General features: G+C 46.4%; 1 pseudogene; it reads right to left on the reverse strand.

The window, feature by feature from the left end:
• LOC135320654 (trafficking protein particle complex subunit 9-like) overlaps positions 1-21,157 on the reverse strand; it is a 117,890-nt pseudogene extending 96,733 nt beyond the window's left edge.
• Between the last annotated feature and the right edge of the window lie 1,240 nt (positions 21,158-22,397).

Consider the following 22,397-nt stretch of genomic DNA (forward strand, 5'->3'; position numbering starts at 1 on the left):
TCTGTAGAATATAATTTCCCATGATGGAAAAACAGACCCTAAGTAGTGGATCCAAGACTCGTGTTTATCACTACCTATGATCGTTTTTAAACACGTAAACAGATTCAGAAAGTATGACCCAACAACATTTATTCTTATTGAAATAGCATATGTATTCAATTGTCTATACAGAAAATAGGTCCCATGATGGTGTTTAAGAGCTATTTTGTGTATTGAAATATTTATTTTTAAGTTCAGACAAGGAGGGTCTGTATTACTCAGTTGTAGAACACCTGCTTAGCATGCACAATGTGCTGGCTTCAGTCCCCAGTACCTTCATAAAAATAAATAAAAATAAGTGCTTATTTAAAAATAAGAATAAATTTATAAAAAGAGTAAATGCAGACTAAAAACCACTGCAATCTAGGAGCCATAATTTTAATAAAAACAAGAGTTTCTATCAAATATTCACTGTATGACAATCAAAGAGACAACCACAAATCGCCCCTGAAAACCATCACGTGTGATTCTCAGCAACCCTACTAAGTAGACACTGAAGAGAAACCCAGCATTGCGGATGAAGAAACGGAGCTCGGAGGAGCCGGGGACGCTGACCGTCCTGCTCCCCGTGACACCACGTCAGCCCAGGATGAGCGCTGACAGAGCTGCACTGAGGGGACACCCAGTTGCACGGAACCTTGGTGCACTGGGGAGTCCCAGAAAACACTCAAAACTGTTCAGTGAAGAACCAGCTCAAATATATTACATTGTGCCACATCCTTTAAACAGGGAACAATACTGAGACCTTTTTGATGCCTCCGTGTCCTTTCTGCCATTATCAATTATTTGCCCTCTCAGCATGCCCAGTCATGAATTGGACCCCATATGAAGTACACTCAGATGGCAGAGCTTTTAAAGCTGTTTTATGAAGTTTGTAAGACTGTGTGCCTCACACAGGCGGTCATCCATAACTTCTCACCGGTGTGGATGTACCACATGAAATCACACCTTTCTGCTTTTTAAAATCCCTCCATGTAATCCAGACTTTTCAACAACAAAGAAGCAGCTCAACCAGAAACAGTGGATAGCTTTTCACCAAATGGACTCGAACAGCCCATCGGACTACCTGGAAGCCCTTTTATTCTATTAAACCCACTTCCAACGACTTCATTATTTTCTGTTTGGTGGACTTGGCCTCTGACTGGCCTACTCTGAGAGCTCCCAGCCTCACATCCGGGGGTGGGAGAGGACCCTGCTGTTTGGAGAAATCAGTGCAGAAGGCGGAAATCTTCCACCCAGGTCCGCACGGGTAGAAGTGCCACGACGTGCTCGGAAAATATACCGTCAACAACCCTGGGCTCCCATGGACTGATGTCACATTAACCAAACTCATGAGAGACTGATGCAAGAAAACCAGAAATTGAATTTATTAATGTAACAGGAGATGTGAAACTACGAACCAGACTGAAATATCAGAGTTCAACTATGAGTACAGATTCTCCTCAACGGCCCAATCACGGGCAGGCAGTCACATGGCAACCATGGACAGAAGCAGAGCAGGAAGGGTTTCTAGATTAACTCAATGGACTAAATTTCTGTTATACGAACAGATCTGCTGCCCAGAAGACATTTAACGCCAATCACGGTGCACTGTCCGTGGACAGTGGCTGAGGCACGACTGTGAGCACCTGTGTAACTCTCCTTTCCCTGTCCTTTCTGGGCTAAGTGATGCACAGAGGTACAGAGATCCAGGGATGCAGATACCTCTAAACACCCAAAGCCCATCCCTGGGAGCCTGGAAACCAGACAGCCAGGGTTTAAATACCAGCTCTGCCACTTACTAGCTCTGTGACCTTGGCCAACTTACTTACTCTCTCCGTGCCTCAATTTCCACATTGTAAACCTGGGATAACAATCAAATCTCCCTTACTCACTTGTTGTGAAGATTGAAGGATTCATTTCTGTAAAACGCTCAGAAAAGAATGTAGCACATTTTTGGTGCTCAACAAATGTGAATTTAATAAGAAAGTGATTTACAAGTCTCCCTACTAATCATCTTCTGTGTTTCATGGCTAGTCTGAGTCCCAAATGAAATCCTTATTTCCCCTCTTATAAACTCTTGGAGAGCACCCTTCTCTTGCATCTCACCACCTGTTTAAACTGAGAGAAGGGATGCCTCCTCCACACTCCTCTGGTCCATGGAGAGTGCTTCCCCCTTCACACCCCTGACCACTGGCCAACGGCTAGCACTCTTCACAATAACAGATTGAGGTGTGAGTCCGGAGAGACAAGCAGGGCATATGAAACCTTTCCTTTCCCTCCAGTGTTGGCCACCCTTGGGAAGCACCCGGGATGCTCAGCTCCATGGCAGGGCAGCCCTGTGCAGGATGGGGCTGATCATCTTAAGGGAAGGCTCGCTGTGGCCCAGAGTTACCTGGGACTGCGTGAGTCTCTAATTCTGGGACACAGTATCATGACACGCATTTTCCCACAGCCCTGAATTTCATGGAGAACGTGGCTTCATCAGTAATAAAGGAGACATTTATCGCCTGTCTGTTCTTCTGTGTCATCTCTCAGTTGGCTGCTGGAGAAAACATGTGTATAAGTATTGGGTCCACTTAAGCCCCAATATATATGAAGTACCAAAAAATTCTGTGGCTTAACATTGGTTCAGGGCGACTGTGTAACGGTCCTGACTTTGCTGATGCTAAATTATGGGTATAGGAACTATGGAACCCCCTCAAATATCTTTCATCATAAAACCAGCTTTTCTTATTTTCCTGTTTCTTAGTAATTGCCAAAGACTCTAAAATGATGGCTTCATACAAAACAGGAGCTAAACTTTATGAGCCCTTTGACATTCCCACTGTGCTAAACAATTTACATAATTTCTAATTCTCACAATTCTGCAAAGCATATACGAGCATCCCCATCTCACAGACGAGGGAGAAACTCAGAACAAACTGACTCAGGCTCACGTGGCTCAGTGGCAGCGCGTGCACGCAAACCCAAGTCAAATCACTACACCCCTTCTTCTATGTACAAAATCACCTCCCACCAAATGACACACAGCGGCTGGGTCAATACTCAGGGAACTCAGTACACTTTTCAGCTTTAAGGTGCTCAAGAGGCCGCTTCTAGCTGCTTTATGAAATCCCGGCTCACTGGTTGCTAACACTGGAATAAAAGACCGATTTTGCCATTGTTTGCACAGCAAGTCTGAAATGTTCACAGCGAGATGACAGAATAAAACAAAGACATAAGCAGAATAATTTTTCCAGGTAGACAGACATAATAGACATTGTGCTATTCTGAAGCACTAAGCAAAGGAATCAAAGCAAAAAAATATTTGTTAAGCCTTCTTTTACAAACAGGAAAATTAAGACTGTATGAAGGTGCAACAGCGCCTCCTATGGCTAAAAAGACCTTCCAGGTTGCCGGGAAAGATGCAACACAAAAATTGCCTGTTGAATCAGAAACAAGAATCAGATAACTAAAAGCTTATGTAGCACATACTGCAGTTTGCTTCGGGGAAGGGAGGGGTATTCAGTATTTAATCTGACATTGCTAATACTCTTGAATATAAACAAAAGACACAGGCTCATGGAAACTCATCTTAGAAGAGGAAAGAATCCAGTCCAGCCACTTCATTTTACAGGAGGGGAGACTGAGATCTGGGATCTGTCCTTCCGGCAATCAGCAGCAAAGCTCTCTCTCCTAGGCCTCATGTCATGCACTGTAGCAAAAACCAACAGATCTGTACTAGACCTCTATTCATAAAAGTCACATCTGTATTTTTCCAACAGTAGGTAATCTAAGTATCTTGCAAAATACTTCTCAAAGAGCCAGGAAATCATACAAGTGTATTGAAATACAAAAACATTTATTTGCACATTAAAACAGCATGAGCTTTATTCTATTAAAAAAAGTGACATGTCAAATCAATGTTTTGATATTTTAAAACCTATTAAGCATGCAGAAAAATAAATCAAAATTTCTCTAATCACAAAAGAAAGAAGCTTATTCCCTTAAAGTGATCAATGTGGATTTTTCTAAACTTAATAGTTCTGGTCAGATTTCTATGAATTTAAATGTCTGAGTGGATGGTTACACGGCAACATGAATTCTGAGTTGTAACAACACACATTCTGTGTAAATAATCTTCAAGGCCGTCTGCTTAAGGTGATTTAACAAGTCCCTGTCTCACTAGAATGATACAGATTTCATTAAACCTTCATACTGCACACACACACAAAACCCTGAATCCTTGTTACTTTAAGCCATATTCATATATTCATATATATGCATATTGAATATGCATCAGAAACAAGCCACCCTCTTTAGTATTCAGAGTTGATCCTTCTAAACTATCTGTCCTTGTGACAGCATATTTTTACTAAGCAGCTCTTGGGTGCTTCGTATACAAGGCGTCTACATCTCACAGTCAAACAAGGTAAACGGCATCACTCAAATTTCACAAATGAGGAAATGTACTTAAGCCATGAAAACAACTTACATATTCATCATCAGGAAAGAAAAGAGTAAAGATTTTACTTACAATATTCACTGACAAAACTTTCCTCCATACTAAGACTACATAGAACATATTCAGTCTTTGTAAATTTTTCTGTCAATAAGCACCACTAGAGAAAAACAAGCAACATCATTAGCAATGGTTGGACTTTCAAAGCCCACTCCTATTTTGCATTATAATCATTTGTAATGTTTTGTTTTTAGTGTTTACAGAGCACTAAAATAAAAATATATAAACTTTTTAAGTCATTGCCTGAGAATGCAACATTTGTGAAAATGTACAATTTCAATTTATGCCACTCTGTCTCACATTCTCACTGGTGTGTCTCCTTTGAAGGCTTCATCCAACTGAGACCGCTAAAGTCGTTCATTTATGGACTCACAGTATTTCGGGAAACCACTCAACACGGGGCTGATCAGAGGAGCCATTGAGAAAGCATCCTGTACAGCCTGGGTTCCAGCCCTGAGTCTGCCAGCGCCAGCTGTGTGAGATTTTGGACAAGCTGCCCCATCTCTCAATCCCTCAGCTGCAAAAAAGGAGACACTGATACCTACCCTTAAACACTTGCTATGAGGTAAATCATGAGGAAAGCATTTTAGCCTTAGGGAGGTGTCCACTCAGAGCAAGCTTGGTCATTATGATGATGAGGATTACTTTTAATAAGTTAAGGCAGACAAAAAATTAGAAATCACCATAAAGGAGAAACATTTTATGTCAATGAGCATTTCCTTTTGAATGGATTGCAGAAAGTTTTATAGAATTTTTTCATAAACCAAATTTTGTCCACTAATTATAGATTTACAGGTTCATGGACATGTCTCCAGAAAAAGAATTAGAGGCCTCTAACCTCTGAATACTAAGAAAGAAAAGTTTAAAAAAAATCACGGGGGGGATTATACCTCACTTGAGAGAGTATGTGCTCAGCATGCATGAGACCCTCAGTTCAGACACCAGTAACTCCATTTAAAGACTTTTTTTTTCAAGAAATGGAGAATTAAATAAAAAAGATGGAGGAATACAGAAGTTTTTTAGAGACTCAACTCAGATTAAAGATGGGGGAAAAATATCCATTTCTCATAGGAAATCTTGAGAACTAAGTAAACCGGATCTGAGTTGTCTAATCTTTAACATTATTCATGAATTCCTATTACCAAGTCTTAAAACTGCCTGATAACCCACAGTGGTGATACTGATCATAACAGCTGCCAACACGGATCGAGCTCCGGCTAGGACTGCTCTGTTCGGCCATCTCGGCCCCTGAGGCCTCACCAGGCTGAGAGCACTAAATTTTGTCATTCATGAGCATCTCGTGTAAGTCCTCCCTTTGTGCTCCTCACTCTCCCCTCACCAGCCCCTCTGAGGGAAGCACTGTTATCATCTTCCCCACCCGCAGATAAGGCCACTGAGGCACAGAGACTAAACCTGCTCCAGGTCACATCGGCATTAAAGGACGTCTATATTTCTGCTGTTTTACTATTGACAAAGGAATCTGAGATATCAATTCAAGGGAGACTGTTAAATAATCAAGTCTGTCAGGTCTTCACCTCAAAGAGCAGATAGTATAGATTCCTGATGTAGGATGAGGCTGCCGCCACAAACTGACTCAGCTTGAAATTAATATCCAAGATGAAGCAGCGGATACACGTAAATATTCACGATTGTCAACTCCGCTCACGGGTCTGGGCCCTTCACTGCCTGAACGGGGGTGAAATCCCCACCCCTGTCAGGGATGGAAGCGCGGCTCTTCCCAGTGTCACCCAGGCTTCACGGGCTGTTTCCCCCCACAGGCTGTCCTCAACGATTAAAAATCTCTCAAGATTTTTACACCATGCAAAACTGAAAGACATTTCTGCAGATGGAGCACTTTCTCAGGCTTAAAAATTTTTTGCTTACACTCAGCAAGGGGGAAAATAACACATGACTCTGCAAAGTCTCTGAGCCTCACCACTCACAGGAGTAGAATGGCCTCAGCACAAGATGACTCTTCACGGATGAGAACAAAATAAATCCGCCCCCAACCACAGGCACTCCCAGAGACAGCGCTCAGCAGTCTTCTGCACACTCACGGTTGTGCAGCCCTCACCACCATCTATTTCCAGAACACTTCATCACCCCAGAAGAACACCCCTGTCACTAGCAGTCAATCCCCAACCCCCCTCCACCCAGCCCCTTGCAACCATCACCTGCTCCCTGCCTCTGCATGTGCCTATTCTGAGCATTTCAGATCACTGAAGTCAACAATATGTGGCCGTTTGTGTCTGCTTCCTTTCACTTAACGTGCTGTTATGAAGGCTCGTCCATGTTGAAGTGGTATCAGCATCTCTTTTTTTTTTTTTTTGAAAGTGTTAAAGTTTATTAGAAGTTGGTAAGTACTATGAAAAAGAGTAGAGAGGAGCATAAGTGATTGGGTTTCAAAGGGAAAAGGGCGGGTTGAGCAGTCAGGGTGGACTTCCCAGAGCAGGTGGCCTTTTTCATATTCCCCTTTATTTATTTTTCCTTTTTTATTCACTCTTACATCTGAATAATGTTCCACTACATGGAGATACTACATTCTGTTCATCCATTCAGCAGCTATGTACGGACGAGGTCCAGAAGAATGAGTGTAAGAGGTGACTAGGCAGGGATGGCATTTAAGCAAAGGGCAAGATGTGCTTTGAAAAAAAAAAAAGCCAACAAACAGAGGCACAAGGAAATTCAGCGTGTTTCTGAGAAAGTGCATGCTTGCTTCAGCATGACTGCCGTGCAGGGCTGGGGGGGTGGGGAGTGACAGGAGTCACAATGAGGGAGTCACCTGAGAATATTCCCCATGCAAGCAGCTCAGCCATTTCTCCTCCTTCATCCTGTATTTTAGAGCCATTTTTGATAGGTTTTCTATTTCAAGTAACAGTACTTTGTTACACATCTGATCATCTGCATCAGATCACCTTACCTCCAAGGCACAGAAAGTCATTCACTGACTGGAGCAGCTCCAAGACATAACGGTGATGGACCAGGGAGTCCTGCAGCATCCCGGCCTGCAGGCACAAACCCCCACATGTTCCATGGTGATGTCCGGAAAGTAAAATGCATGGAAATATCTCACTGCTTGTGCACGATATCTGCCCCCAAATTGCCCCAAAATCATGCTGGCAAAGCACTACTGAGCCCTCTCACTACAAAAAAAAAAAAAAAAAAAAAAGATAGAGAGAGAGAACAGAAAAGAAAAGAATAAAGCTAAGTAGGCAAATTTAGGGTCTTCCATTGAAAACCAGCAAGCATCACTGCCAGTATCTCAGCTGGAATGGTCCTGTCTTCAAAAACCACTGCGCAGTTACATTGCAAACGTGATAGACATATATGTATTCCACGTAGATGATATTACAGTAGGATTTTTCTTTTCGAAATTTCCAGTTGCAACATTAACACAAGAGAGTTTATGTTTCAGCTATAAAAAAATTAATTATCTTCCACTTTCTTAATTTTGAACCTATTATTATTTTATAAAGGGTGCTATGCTGCAAATTATAAACCAACTGTTTGGATTCTGCCAACAAGAACTTTATGACTTCACTATTTCAGAGCAAGATTTAATGATGCTTTGAGAAGTGGGGCCTGGGACGCTCACTAACAGCTCTTTAAATACTGACAAGGATGTGCTATTTAAGTAATGCAGAGGCTCTAACTCTACATTAACTCAGAATCCAAAGAAACTACACCAAAGCCTTACTTTATCATTTTTAAATTTTGCTATTGTTTTGAATATTAAATTTCTTAAAAGATAAGATTTTTTTTTGAGAAAGACAGCAGGTGTATTAAATTTCCTCTCACCAAGAAAGCAATCTTTATCAAGAATAAATACCCCTATGGAAATCCAAAAGACGGGACGTTTCTAGCTAAGTGAACATGCAGATCTCAACACAAGCATAAATCCTATGAGATCTCACTCGAACGAGCTCAATAAAGTCCTGGACTACCCTGAAACTTAGCTCTTCTGTTCCAAATGTTGGCTGAGCTAAGATCATCACACAAGGCAGGGAAGAAGAGAAAGGTCCACCTGGCTGCATCCGTTTTCTTCCAGCCACAAGGTGCCGCTAGGGGGTCCCCGTTAATAAGCCCTCCCCATGAGGAAATCCGGCATCCACAATGCCCCTGCCGTCCCCAAGCAGCCCCGATGCCCCTCTCCCACTGGTGGCCCCCCAGCCTGTCAATGGTCTTCTAATGACCCTCCCAGTTGGTGGCACTCTCCCCCTCTTCCCCGCTTCACACACACACACACACACACACACACACACACACACACACAGCCAGGACAGCCTTCCCAAAGCACAAATTTGATTACGTCACCCCCACTTCAAACCCTTCAGAGACTCCCTGGTAGAGTTCTAGCCCCACCCCCGACCCTGCTCGCCCAGCCTCACCTCAGTACCCAGGTCCCCAATGACCTCAGGTGCCCCCTGACCTGCTGCTACTTCCCACTTGCCTCCAGGCTCATTTTGACGGTTTGTCAAGGAAGCCTTCCTTCCCTCGAACCTCTGCACTTTGGGTTAGGTGCCCCTGCTGTGTTCCTAGAACATTCTACTCTAAGACAACTTCTGACACTGCTAAGCTCTCAAGAAGCAATACACTTTGCTTACTACTGTGAGTCCACCCTCTCTCCCCTGGACACTCAGAATTGCATGTGTTATGAATAAATGAATGAAGGGGTGGGTCTCAAAGGGACGGGCAGAGCTGCTCTCGCCCACCCCGACCCCTTCTTTCTGTAGAACATCAGAAGCAAAACCAGGAGTACCTCTCCTGAGGGTCACTTTCTGCTGACACCCTTCACTGCCTCTTCTGTGTCAGTTCTAGTAAAAAACCAAGCTCCTCCAAAGCCCTCCATCCCTAGGCCCACTGCAGGGTCCTTCCAAGCAGGGGCACCCTCCACCCTGGACCACACAGTGCACTCTCCCCGAGTCCCCACCCCACAAGCCTCCAGGCCTCTACCCGGGCTGCTCCTGCCACCTGAGTCACCCTCTTGATTCCTTCTCCTGGCTGACTCTTACTCTGCCCTCATAACTGAATGTAGAGCCCATTTCTTCAAGGAAGCCCTCTCTGATGATGTCCTTTAGCTCTTGGCTGGGCTCCCTCTACAGCAGGACTGCTTGGCGACCAACTGGTGTTTGTCCACCTGCTCCTCGGAGACCATGACCTCTTGGAGGCCACGTGGGAAAAAGGAGTGAGACAACAAGAGGGGTGGGAAGAGCAAAAAGCAAAATCACAGCCCAAGTCCCAGATTCAAGGATTCTGTCTCAGAAGAAAAGAATAAAATGTTTCATACGTATGTCATTTGGCTATGAGATTTGTGGCTCATGGAAAGCAAGAGGTTGGTGTTCTAGTCTAAAATCCAAGTTACATGCAAAGAAATGTACATATTCATATCCAAAGGAAACCAGAGCTGCTCAATAACAGTTTGCAGTCAAAATCAAAGGAACTATGATAAAGGCAATCTCTCTCTCTCTCTCTCTCTTTTTTTTTTTTTTTGTATCATATAGTTGTAGAAGTATTTGTGTAAGTAAGTGATGGCTACAGCCTATGATTCTGCACTGGAGTGTTTGGGGCTGAGGAAGCCCAGATTACATGCACTGTGTAAATACAATCACACCAACACACTGACAGGCGCCCTAGTGGCTGTGCTGAAGTTCCAAAGCAGACAACCTTACGTTGCAAGACATCTCTCATTAGAAAGTAAGGAATGCAATATTCTGTATTCAATTACATACGTTATATGGGCCATTAAGCGATGGTGCATCTTGTCTAATGAAACCCCAAAATAAATTGTTAACGTCGATTTTCTCCATCTGACCCTTCTTTGCTAACTTTGGATATCAAACCCTCACTCCATACGGAAAGCTCAGATCTACGCTGCAGCAGTTTACATCCCGTGGAAGAAAGCCTATCAAGGGAGAAATGGAGAGTTTCCCTTCAGAAGCTGCTAAGTCTGGTTTTGCACCTGTACGTCATTTGCAACCACGTCAGCGTCAAAGGAGTAAGACCTTACTTCTGTGGGGCGAAAATCACTGCGGTGCTTCTGAACCATTAAAGAACACTGAGCTTTGTGAAACAGTCCTGAGGCACTTAAATCGTACTTTTTGAGAAAGGCTCCAAAACTGACCCAATTCACCAATCCAGGTACAACAGGGAGGTACCGGAATTAGTAGATAGAACATGCCCTTGAAGTCGGACAAGGCCCTGCTTGAATCCTGCTACAGCATTGACTAGCCGCTAAAAAGACCAATCCCTTAACCCCTCTGAGAAGGCTTCCCAATCTGCAAAAGGGGGCTGCCACCGCCCACCTGGGAGACATGGATGTGAATGCAACACGCAAGTAGTGCGGCCGACTGGTACCTGACACGAGGCCTGGCTAGTTTCCCTCCGCTGCCCTTCTCCCCCTTTAAACTTGCATTGTTCCCCCTGGTAAGGGTCAAGCCCCCGGACCAGACTGCCCGATTCTTCTGTGTATCCCCGGATACATGCCTTAACTTTAGGAGGCCAGAAAAAGAACTATCTCCTCCAACGTCACTATCAATGTTCTTAAGAGTCTGGGTTTTTTTAACTCTATTTTGCAGGGAGACTATTCCAGAACTGTCCAACCACCATTCCCCACTTTGGCTCCTCTCCCAGTGCCCGTCCCTTCTCACCTCAAATCTTCTGTCTGCTGGCCTTTTGTTCGTGGGAAAGAGAGTCCGCTAGGGTGGAGACTCCCTAGGCCTCTGTCCCTCCCTCACAGGTGAGTGTGACTACCTTCTCCCCACTCCCCACTCCGACTCCAGCTTCCAAGGAGGTTCCCCTCCCGGACCATGCAGCCTCTGCATCATCCCAAGACGCGCACGCGTGGCCACAACCCTCCCTTCAGATTTCTTCCTGGGTGGCCCTGCCCACCCCCAGGACCCTTAAGGATAAATGCCATTGCTCTGAAAATCCCAAACGCCACTGACTGACATACCAAAGCTGCATGGTCTGGGTTTTCCTCCAACCCAGGCACAGCCCTGCCCCGCCTCAGCCTCAGTCTGCACCTCTCGAGATGAGCTCATCCACCTGCACGGCTGTGAACACCAGCTAAGAATGACGACTCCCAACGTGTATCTGTGGTCCGGCCCCTTCACCTGAGCCCCAGGGCCATAGACCCGAGTGCCTCTTTGAAGTCCTAACTTGGATGACAAATGGAATCTTAAAAATGCCTCATGTCCACCATTTACTCTAGAGTTCGATTCCTGACAGGTACCTCCCAGGCTCCCGATTTTAGTAACAGACCCAGAACCCACCTAGGTGTTTGAGGTCACATTCAATTTCCCCTGTTCCTCCCACCGGCCCTGCCCTGGAATCAGTCCTGTCATTTCTATCGCTAAGCCAGTCTCAAGTCTGGTTCTGCAAGGACCACGGATGGAACCCCACAAGCTCATAGCAAGGTACAGTGCGTCACAGTCCTCCGAAGAGAGCTCCCTGGAGGGGGAGGCATCTCCTGCCGCTGGTCACCTCAGAAGGCACTGGATTCTCACAAAGGAGGCCCAGGAGAAGGGACTCAAGGTTCTCCTGTGGTCTGAACTTTGAAGGGCCCGAGGTTTGGGGCAGTTCCGAGTTAGCAGACACACCTGCCAGTGAGCAGATGAGGATGGGGGAACCCAGGCAAGGCTGTTCTCACTCCGACCCCTGGGCTATCGGGAGCCACGGGAAAGGCCTGTGTCCAAGGCACAGCCCAGCCTTCACAGATCCCAGCCTGCATTTGCCAACCCAGATAGCCTAGACACCTACTTGCTACTCTTACTTCTGTTCTGTTCCCCCCCAGAATGTGATGGACTCTTTCAGAAAGTCTGGCCTGTCTCAAGCGAGACCAAGTCAGTGAAGGATGAAGTGTCCACAATTGGACCAGGGCATGAAAGGAGAAACAAGGTCTCATGGCCAGCATGACGGTGGTGGTCAAACCCTTTCCCCGGGTGAGATGAACCAGGGTGTGGGTGAGAATGCAAGGTCACTTCACGGCTGACTGGGGTGTTGGAGACTCACTACCGCAAACTAACGACACGGCCGTCAGTGGTGGACGTCAGCTGCAACAGACACGGAGTCAGCTATTTACTGCCAACATGGGTTAATAGTAAAGGCTGGTACAGGGAGGCCTGCATGGCTGCTGAGGCAAACCACAGACCCGGCTCTGAATGCCCACTGGCTGGAGCAGAGAGGAAGCTACGGTCCCCTTAAGCGGTCCCTGTGTCCACCAGATCCAAGTGAGCCAGCTACTTAGGAGAAGGCCATGTTGTTCTGATACTCAGAAAATCCAGCCTCGTAAAGGGAAAATAAGAGTGGCATGGAGTTTAGACCCGCTCCTGCCTCTCTATGAAGGCAAAGTAAAGTAAATGGCACGGGGAAGGTGAATGCAAAAACAAAAAACAAAAAACAAAAAAACATAAACCGGTGACTGCTTCCTCCAACAGCATCCCCTGCAGCTGCTCATCTCCGAGCCTGCCACTTTCTCACCAGTGACCACCGGCCAGGAAGCTCCGTCACGCACGTCACACGGCAACAGCCCGGAACCGCGTGCCAAGCACGTTTGTGTGAAAGCCAGAATCAAGGAAGATGCTGTAGATTTTGACTTTCCAAGTTTAAATACTCCATGAAAAAAATCCCTCAGCAGCCACCTAAATCAATTCGCATCTCACTTCTTCAAAACAATCAAACAAATTTAACAAGGGCGCATTTGTCACCAAACATAAGGAGGACCAAACTGGTTCCTCAAAGCAAGGATTTTAACAGGTATCAAACACCAGTGGGTGATGTGCTAACAAAGCAAAAATTCCAAAAAACTAGAAAATAAAAAGATGACTAGGATAATATATGGATCAAGGCAACTGTTAAGGTTTTTGCTTTTTAAAGCGATGGGGACAGCACGGAGGACAATCTGGCTATTTCCAATGCAGGGTGTGCACAGTCCACTTTTCAGACGCAACAACATGCTCACAGGGCGGTACAAGATAGAAAGGGAAATAGAAAAAGGAAAAGAGGAACAGCGAAAATTAGAAACACATGAGAACAAAAATAACTGACAGCAATTACAAGAATTTAGGTGAGTTTGGTGAGGACAGGGACGAGGGGACGGTGAGACCCACCCTCACCTATTGTTCCAGGGAAGGCAGGGGCCTGAGGCGAGCGGCGCTGCCGGGGGACCCCAACGTGGTCAGCGCCCCAAACCTAAACTTCACCTAGATGCGTGTAGACAGCTTTTGAGCTACAAAATGTGGTCGCATTTCAAGCTGGACAATTTTACTCACTCCCACCAAGAGTAACAGGAGAGAATTAGGCTCTGTTCCTGCACCAAAGCATTGTTTAAAAAAGTAATGACTGTGGAATAGTAAAAGCAACAATGGAGTAAAAGTGACTGGAGGAGAGCGTACTTGACCCGAGCTCACTGGCCGCGTTATCTCACTGACGTTCAGATGCTGGCTGAGCCCTTATGGTACCAAAACAGACAGACCCACCAGGAGGGAGGTTTAATGCGCTGCTGTATTTTGATGCCGAGAGCCATGCCTGGTACACGAGGTTCTGGGTAAACAATGGTGACAGTGTCAACCACTATGGGCTAAGCACACAACCAGCTACTCCGCCAAATCCCAAGGACACACTTCAAAAGGCAAAAACAAGCTGGCATTCTCTGGTGGGTCTGCAGACTCAGAGCCAAGCAGTTGCTGAGCAAACATATCACCAGTGCCTCCTGTGACAAAAGAGGAGGCACTGGCCAGGGGGCTGGGGCAGGGCTCCAGGCTTCCACTGCTCACCCACCATTCTGTCCAGGGGGAGAAGGTGGTCCCTGCTTACGTTGCACCGATGCACCTACATTCACTGACGCCTGGGGACTGAGCAGGAGGTGACAGGTGACGGGAATGGAGCCAGCCTGGGAGTGGCACGGTGCTGGCATCTGTGCCCTCAGCTTTGCCCAGACCACTACATCTGCCAGCTCATCTACAAGAAACAGAAGGGGAGAAAGCCGTGTAGATCACAGGGCCCTGCGAGGACAAGTACAGGTCATGGCCACGATATGCCTCGCCCCTTCCTTAAGCCATAGAGGTATGTCCGGGGAGGAAGTGAAAATTCATCCAGAGCCCGCCAGGCACCACAAGCAGGTGGGACTCGGGTCCCCTGTGCCTGTCACTCACAGGACTGGTCTGGACTATCTTTTTATCAATTCTCTGGCATCTTCTCCTCCAACTTACCAACAACCAGAAAGTAGAATCTGATTTTAGACTCACAGAGAATCGCAGAACACCTCCTCCACTTCGGGCCCGGCAGCACGTGCCAGGTCCTCCGACCGTCACCTGTGGGACCACCATGAGGCCTCTCCAGAGTCAAGGCCCGAGGCCGTAGGCCGGGGGGACACAGATTCCCACAATCTCCCCAGCAAAGGGGGACCACCTCTCGGCAAAGACATCTCACCCTCTTCTACTCGAGGGATATCTCAATAGATACACAGGGAAACAGAGCAGAAGTTGGGGGGGTAGGCAGCCCAGAAGAACTCGTCTGCACTTCCAAGGCAAAGTGGGTCCGTTGACCTAATCACAGGGACAAAGTGAGGACGAATCTTTCCCTGCTGTGCCCCATACTCCGTGACACGCCTTTCCCTGCGTAAGGAGCTCATTTGGAAGCCCCTGGCAGTGTTTCTGTTGTCCTAAATTGGCATGGTGGTTGTCAGGCAGGGAGAGAGGGCCTGAGCCGTGCAGGTGCTGGACCTGGGAAGCAGGAGACACTGGCTCCACCCCCAGCTCAACCAGCGCCTCATTCTGCATCTCAGGATTCAGCATGACATCTATAAGCACAGGGATGAGACTGTCCCAGGACATGCTGTCCAACAGGAATGAAATGTGAGCCATGTAAAGAAAGTTTCCCAGTTGCCACATTTAAAGAGGTAACCCCCCAAAAAAGACCCCTAGAAACTGATTTTAAGAACATATCTTACTTATTCTACTGTATGTAAAATATTATCATTTTGACATGTAATCAATAAAGAAAGTAACAAGATAGTTTACATTCTTTTTACTAGACAAGTCTCAGCGTCTGATGTGCATTTGACCTAGAGCACATCTCAGCTCAGAGCAGCCTCCTCCCCAGCTCTCCTAGCATCAGTGGCTTTGGCTACTCTATTGGACAGCAACTCCAGGGGTCACACCAGGGTAATTGGCTGAAAAGCGGGAGTAAGTGTCCATAATAACCCTAAAAGAATCTCTCCGAAACAAAGGCGGATTCACTTTTAAACGTCTGAAAACCGGCGGGTTGCTCCTCCCTCACGCCTTGGCTACAAGACAGCCCTCCTCCTTGCTGATCCCTTTCTGGATGTAGGGAAGCAACCCTTCACATAGCCAGGGTGGCCGGGCATCCAGGTAGACTTTCCTGCTCTCTGTGTCCAGTCCCACGAAGTCCTCATTTTCAAACAGGATGTAGAGCAGGAGGATCTTGTCCCCAGACTTGTCGGATGCACCGTCCAGCCACTTGGACTTGAGCATGATGAAGAGAGACTCAGTGAAGTCCTCGATCCTCTTCTCCACCACCCTGCAGTCCTTGTAAATTGAAGGCCACGTCGGTGCGCGGCTGCTCGGCCACCTCCCCATGCAGCACAAAGACAAAGAGCCGAGAGTCATAGAGCGTGGTGCCATACAGCTCCTCTGCACGTGGAGCTTCCCGAAGGTCTTGGCCAAGAGGCAGTCGGTAATGGTGACAAGGCCCACGACCTTGTGGTGGGTCTGGAAGTCGCTCCACCCATTCTCGGGCGCATAGTGGTGACTTTAGTGGATACAGAGTGCCCACTGCGAGCCGCACGGGCTGATCTGCCTCACCAAGGAGATTCGCTTATAGATGCACAACAAATTCTGCTCTGAGATGATCCCCACGGGTTGGACCACCACGGGGAGAGTCTGGTGGTCCTCAGCACACTGCACGTAGTCAGGGATGTTCATGTTGCAGGCCCTGACGAGAGGGAAGAGGAGACGGAGGTACATACTGTGCTGCGGGCTGCGGGCCTCACTGGGTTGCGGTGACCTGGTGTGTACCAGTCAGAAGGCAGGGGAAGCCCAAGCAAAGCTGGGGGTACAGTTTGTCCTCAGCGTCTGCACATGGCTACCGCAGCTCAGATCACATTACGCAGCTTTTGGTCTAGGCCTCCGCCCTCTGCAGAAAAGGGTCATTTCTTGTTTTCTGTTTCCAAGCACCTAGCCAGGCCCTGATGCAAAGTCAGTGCTCAAAACTGCTGAATAAAGGAATGAATAAAGGAACTGCTTCCACACCCCTCAGCAGGATATAATGCAAAGAAACACACTAGGATCAAAAGACCTGGATTTCAACTCCAATTTATTTGAACTCCTAAGCTGCAGAATACTTGATAAGAAAACTTGCTTTGGGGAGGAGGGTACAGTTCAGTGGTAGAGCACATGCTTAGCATGTATGAGGTCCTGGGTTGAATCCTCAGTACCTCATTTTAAAAAAAATGAAGCAAATAAATAAACCTATTTACCCCCCTCAAAAAATATTTTTTGAATTCCAAATTCAAGAAAAAAAAAAAACACCTTGCAATTGACACAACATTGTAAACATGAGTATAATTCAATTAAAAAAAAATCCTTGCCTTACAAGAATATATCTGGATTATGGAAGTTTAAAAATGTAAAATGCCTAGGGTCCCACCTGCATAAGAAGAAGGAACTGTACAAATTTACTATCCCTCATTTATGAGCTATATTTCCTTTGGGGAGTTTATAACCTCTCAGAGCTAATTTTCTCAGATTAAAAAAAAGAAGGAAACATTACCGGATTCTCCATACTGCTGAAGAATCAGATAAACCTATGATAGCATCTGACCCACAGAGTTTACTCAATAAATGCTTGTTGAATGAATGAATAAACAAGCAAAGTGAATGCTGCTCCCTGCCACAGAGCATCATGATGGTACTGCCTGTAAATCCCAAGCCCACGTTTCAGCCGACTCTACACTAACCATGGGTGACCTGGGCAGGCCTGTGTGCTCCTCTTAACCCCAGTTTAATCATGAATAGAAATGAGGGCAATAACACAAACCTCAAAGTGTTAGTGAGTCATTACTGAATTGTATCCCAACTTTGCAAGATGGAACCTTTAAAGAAACTTGGGCAAAAAGTCCGTAGGCCCTCTCCATATTATCTCTTACAACTACATGGGAATCTACATTATATCTCAAAATAAAAAGTCTAATTTATTAAAGAGGCTATTGAGGTTAAATGAGCTCACTGTCTCAAATAAGGAACACACAGTACAAATAGGTCAATGCCCAGCCCATGAGATACACTCAGTAAACATTCCCACTGAGCCCACTGGTCCCTCCAACTTCAGAGCACGATGATGTGTCCTCATGGCCAGAGGCCCCTGCACCTGAAACTAACAGAGCTAATGGTCCCCACTTTCAAGAGCCCCTGCCACCACCGTAGGTCTAATTTTGTACTTGTAATTTTTTTTTAATTTTATTAAATAGAAAAACGTAATTGCATAGCCTTCAGGTCACCAAAAGCTGACTACAGAGATCATGATGGCAGCCCTTCTTCATGAAACAATAAAATGAAAAGCCATTTCCACAAGATCTCTGTGTAAATCTACTAGGGAACTTCATCCTGGACTGAGAGGAAGAGGACTGGGGAGGAGGGGGCAATCTGCGGCACACAGACCCATGGGCCACCTGTCCCACGATGGACTTTAGACCCAACACTCACCCTCAAGGAACTTCAAAATAGACACAGACAGAGTTCTGTGGACAAGATTTTTTTTTTTTTTAAAGAAATCCCAGATTCTCTCGCAGGTTTTGTTTCTACCGAGAAACAAATGTCTTATGTGTACAATGTTTCACAAAAGACTTAAATTATTATCACCCCAACTTGACGCATTAAGAAACTGAGGGAGAGAGGTTTATCACATTGTGCAAGATTAGAGAGAGGCAAAAAAAAAAAAAAGATTAGAGAGAGGCCACATCGGACACTGTATTTAAACCCAAGCCCCTGTTCCAGTGCTCACACTAGAAAGTGGGGTATACTGCCCCTTTCCTGCCCTCTCCCTGCAATAAATGTCTGAAGAGTCTTTTCTGTGCCACCTGGAATCACAATCACTTCAATTTTCCACAAAGAGCTATGTCACTCCTTGGAGGATGTGTCAAAATCTGTATGTTGAATGGGAGGAGAGATTTGTATATTCGGTTTCTCAAAGGAAACATGGCTTAAAAGAAACTGAAAAGCACTTTTCTAGTCTAACTCTTCATTGTGCAGAGAAGGAAACGGAGGCTCAGAAGAGATGAGGAAAGGGCCTTATTAACAAATATTGCCTCAGCGAAGCACCAAGCCAGCCTTGGGCACTTCTGGGGGAGGATCTGGAAGGCCCAGGAGAATGAGTCTTAGAAAACGGAAAGAGAAGAAGCATACAAGGCCCCGTCTCTACACCACCATACCATGAAGTTCCACCAAATTACCCAGTATGGGTGCAGCCAACATTAAGGTGGGCTAAACAGTTTATGGAAACCTGGAAGTCTCAACCATAGTGGAAATTCCAACGTTTACTATGTTTTTTTTCCCAGTTCAAGCATCGGCTCAGTGGGCACTCTGTACCAGGCACTACATGAGGCCTGGAGTTCTCCCAAATACACAACTCTTATATCACGTGTGCAAACCACACACAGGTCCACCAGAAGGAAAATGCCCACAGATAAGGTGGAATTACTGAAACTGAAAGCAGCCAACCAGCATATATTATTAGCAAATACGGTGCTGCTAGAAATAGACTCATGGACATAGAAAGCAAACTGTGCTTAGCAGGCAGGAAAAGGGGGATTAACAGATACACATTAATAAATATAAAATAAATGACAAGGACCTACTATATAGCACAGGGAACTATATTCAATTTCTTGTAATGAGTTGTACTAAAAACAATCTAAAACATATGTAGATACATATGCATATGTTTATAACTGAATCTCTGCTGTACATCTGAAACTAACATTCTAAATTGACTACACTTCAATAAAAATAATTTTAAAAAATAAGTAAAAAGAAAAGCAACGCCATTTAGAAAAAATAAAAGAATACTCTGATCCCCTTAGCTGTAGGTGCTGGAGAATTCTGGTTACAAACACCAAGTCCACTGGATCACTCCAGCACTGGCTGTCACTCTTTCTGACCATCAGAGAGTCACTTGGCTTCAGTGAGTTTACTTTTCTCTTCTGTGAAAGGCTACAGTTGCAACTAACGATGTATAGAATCTCATCATTCACAAACCCAACAATTAAAGAGGACTTCCCATGGGCCAGGCTCTGGAAATATGAAAATATAGGGTCCGAGATATATTCATGGGTAGAAGAAATTTATGCCATAAAGACATTAATTCTTCTTGCTTTGATAGACAGATTCAATACAATTCTGTTTAGATTTCCTACCAGATTTTTTATGGGTAACAAGATAATTTATGGTCAGGAACAACCAAGAAAATTCTTTAGAACCAGCACTGGGAAGGGGTGGATAGGTCATTCATTTCCACTGGTCTTTCTGAAGTGATGAAAACGTTCTGGAATATTAATGGTTGCACCACTGTGAATATGCTAAAGCTGCTGAATTGTAGCATTTAAGTGGGTGGACTTCATGGTGTGTGAACAATATCACAATAAAGATGTTAAATGAAAAAATATTTCTTGACAATTATTTTTCCCTCTATACTACTAGTCTGCCCCACAATTTAAGAAGAACAAAAAAACCAAAACAAACCAAATTTTGCCAGGAGCTCTTTAGGACTGCAAAGTCCCTGAGTCTCCAACGCCTCTGGTGGTGCTGTTCCTGTTAACACACCCTAGCTGGGCTGGGCTAGTTAGGGACTGTAACTATCTTTTTAAGATCGACGGCCACACGTTTCACCCTGGGAGAGGGAAGGATGGAGGATGTCACAGCCTCATGCCTTCAGCTCATTTTTAACTGAACCAAGCCTTGCTTTCAACACTGTAATCCCTCTCACTATAAAAACAGTGACATCATCAAGCACCGCCATCAAAACACGTGAAAGTGTTCAAGGTACTTACCTGGGGCAGAAACACTGAGGGAGGAGACGGAAGCTCGCTCAGCACTGACGCTCCCTTTTCCCGACTCCAACAGGAGAAGCTGGGGTTCACAGCCGGAGGCTCTCAGCCCGGGGAGCAGCGCCCACACCACTGAGCTGGTCCCCAGGGAGCGGGAAAGGGAGAGGAGGGCAGCCCCGGGGTCGCGGGGCAGGGAAAGCGGGGGGGGGGGGGACGCGGGCTGTAGCCCCGCTCGGAGGCCAGCCCCAGCCCCAGCCCCAGCCGCCCGCCCCCGTCCGGGTCCGCAGAACCCGCCCGCCCGGGACACAGCCCGCCAAGGGGCGGGGACGGGCCGGCGCCCGAGGAGAGGCAGCCCGGGAGGAGAGGACTCGCGGGCGGGAGAGGGGAAGGGGACGCCAGCCGCGGACTGAGGGGAGCCCGGCTGGGGCGAGAGGCGGCAGGTGCACACTTGGCCCTGGACAGCTGTGGCCGGGGCGCCAGGGCAGGAGCCAAAGTCCTACCGGGCGAAAGAGCTGAGAAGCCTTTGGGGCCGATCCCCGGCTCGGAGTTGCAGCTTCCAACCCTCGGTCCAGCTGGCACAGCCTGCGCATGCGCAGGAGGGCCAGCGATCCTCTCTGGGTTCTGCAAGAGAAGGTGGGGAAGCGAGGGACGGAGAAGATGGGAGGAGGAGGGGAGAAGGGGAAAAGTGGAGGGAGAGACATGGACAGGAGGAGCAGAGAGAAGGCAGGGATCTGGAGGGTGGAGGAGAGTAGCAGAGATGGAGAGAAATAGTTTTAACTCTGGGGGCATCCTGAAGGAGGCAGCAGTCCTGCCTCTGCACACTTCTCTAACCCTTCAAGGCCCGCAGCTCATATTTTACCTCCCTGGCCCAGCCCTCCACCCAAGGCCTCTGCAGGACCCCTACGGGGATCACACCCGTTGCCCCCAAGCGGAGCTGGGTTTCCTTTTGCTCTGGGAACCAAGCACCCGCAGGTGATGTCGCTCAGAACTACCTTGGAAAGAGTACATATTCCCCTTTTACACGCTGGGACACAGGCAGGCAAGATCTCTGCCTTACCTCCACTGTCCCAGGTGTTGTGCTGGCGGGGAGCGGGAGGTACAAGGTCAGATCCCAAAAGGAGCATACTGCCTGAGTTTTGGTGCATAGTCCCCATCCTTCCTGGGTAAACCACTCCCCACCCTCGGGGAACCATCAAGGGCACACAGTATGTCCCTGGGTGAGGGATAGCTGCCCTCAATTCCAGTGCCCAGCTTGCTAGGAAGATAGGAGTGTTACTGAGTCCAAATTCATTCTCCTTAATGCAGGACAGGCCAGTAAGTTGGGAGACCAGGTGTTGGGGCATGAAATAGCAACTTTCTGTAGACCTAGATGGCAAACTAATGTCCTGGAAAACCATCTCCCCAAGTCAGAATTCAGGCTCCTTTCCTACGAGCTTGGTTTTTGCAATCTTCTTGATGTAGTAATTCTTTGTTGTTAGAATCCTTTGTTCTTGCAGCTATCTGCCTGGGTCAGATCCCTGTAAACCTCCAACAAAACAAACGTTATTTTCTATTATGTAACTTGTTATCTTTATATGAATGGAAAAGTGTTAAATATCCTTAAAGTTCAGAGCATTCAAAATAGGCTCTCCTGTATATTTTAGGCTCTAGGCAACATTGTTTTACAAGCAAGATGAAGCCTAGGAGACAGAGCACAGGGTTTAGTCAAAGGAACAGATCTAATATGGAGTCAGATTTGTTCTTTTCTATTACCAGGGCAGAAGACACTTGAGGATTTAAATCCCTTTAAGTTAAAAATAAGTAATACTTTAAAGG

Source organism: Camelus dromedarius, unplaced genomic scaffold (genome assembly GCF_036321535.1).
Source record: "Camelus dromedarius isolate mCamDro1 unplaced genomic scaffold, mCamDro1.pat HAP1_SCAFFOLD_37, whole genome shotgun sequence".
Classification (NCBI taxonomy): Eukaryota; Metazoa; Chordata; class Mammalia; order Artiodactyla; family Camelidae; genus Camelus; species Camelus dromedarius.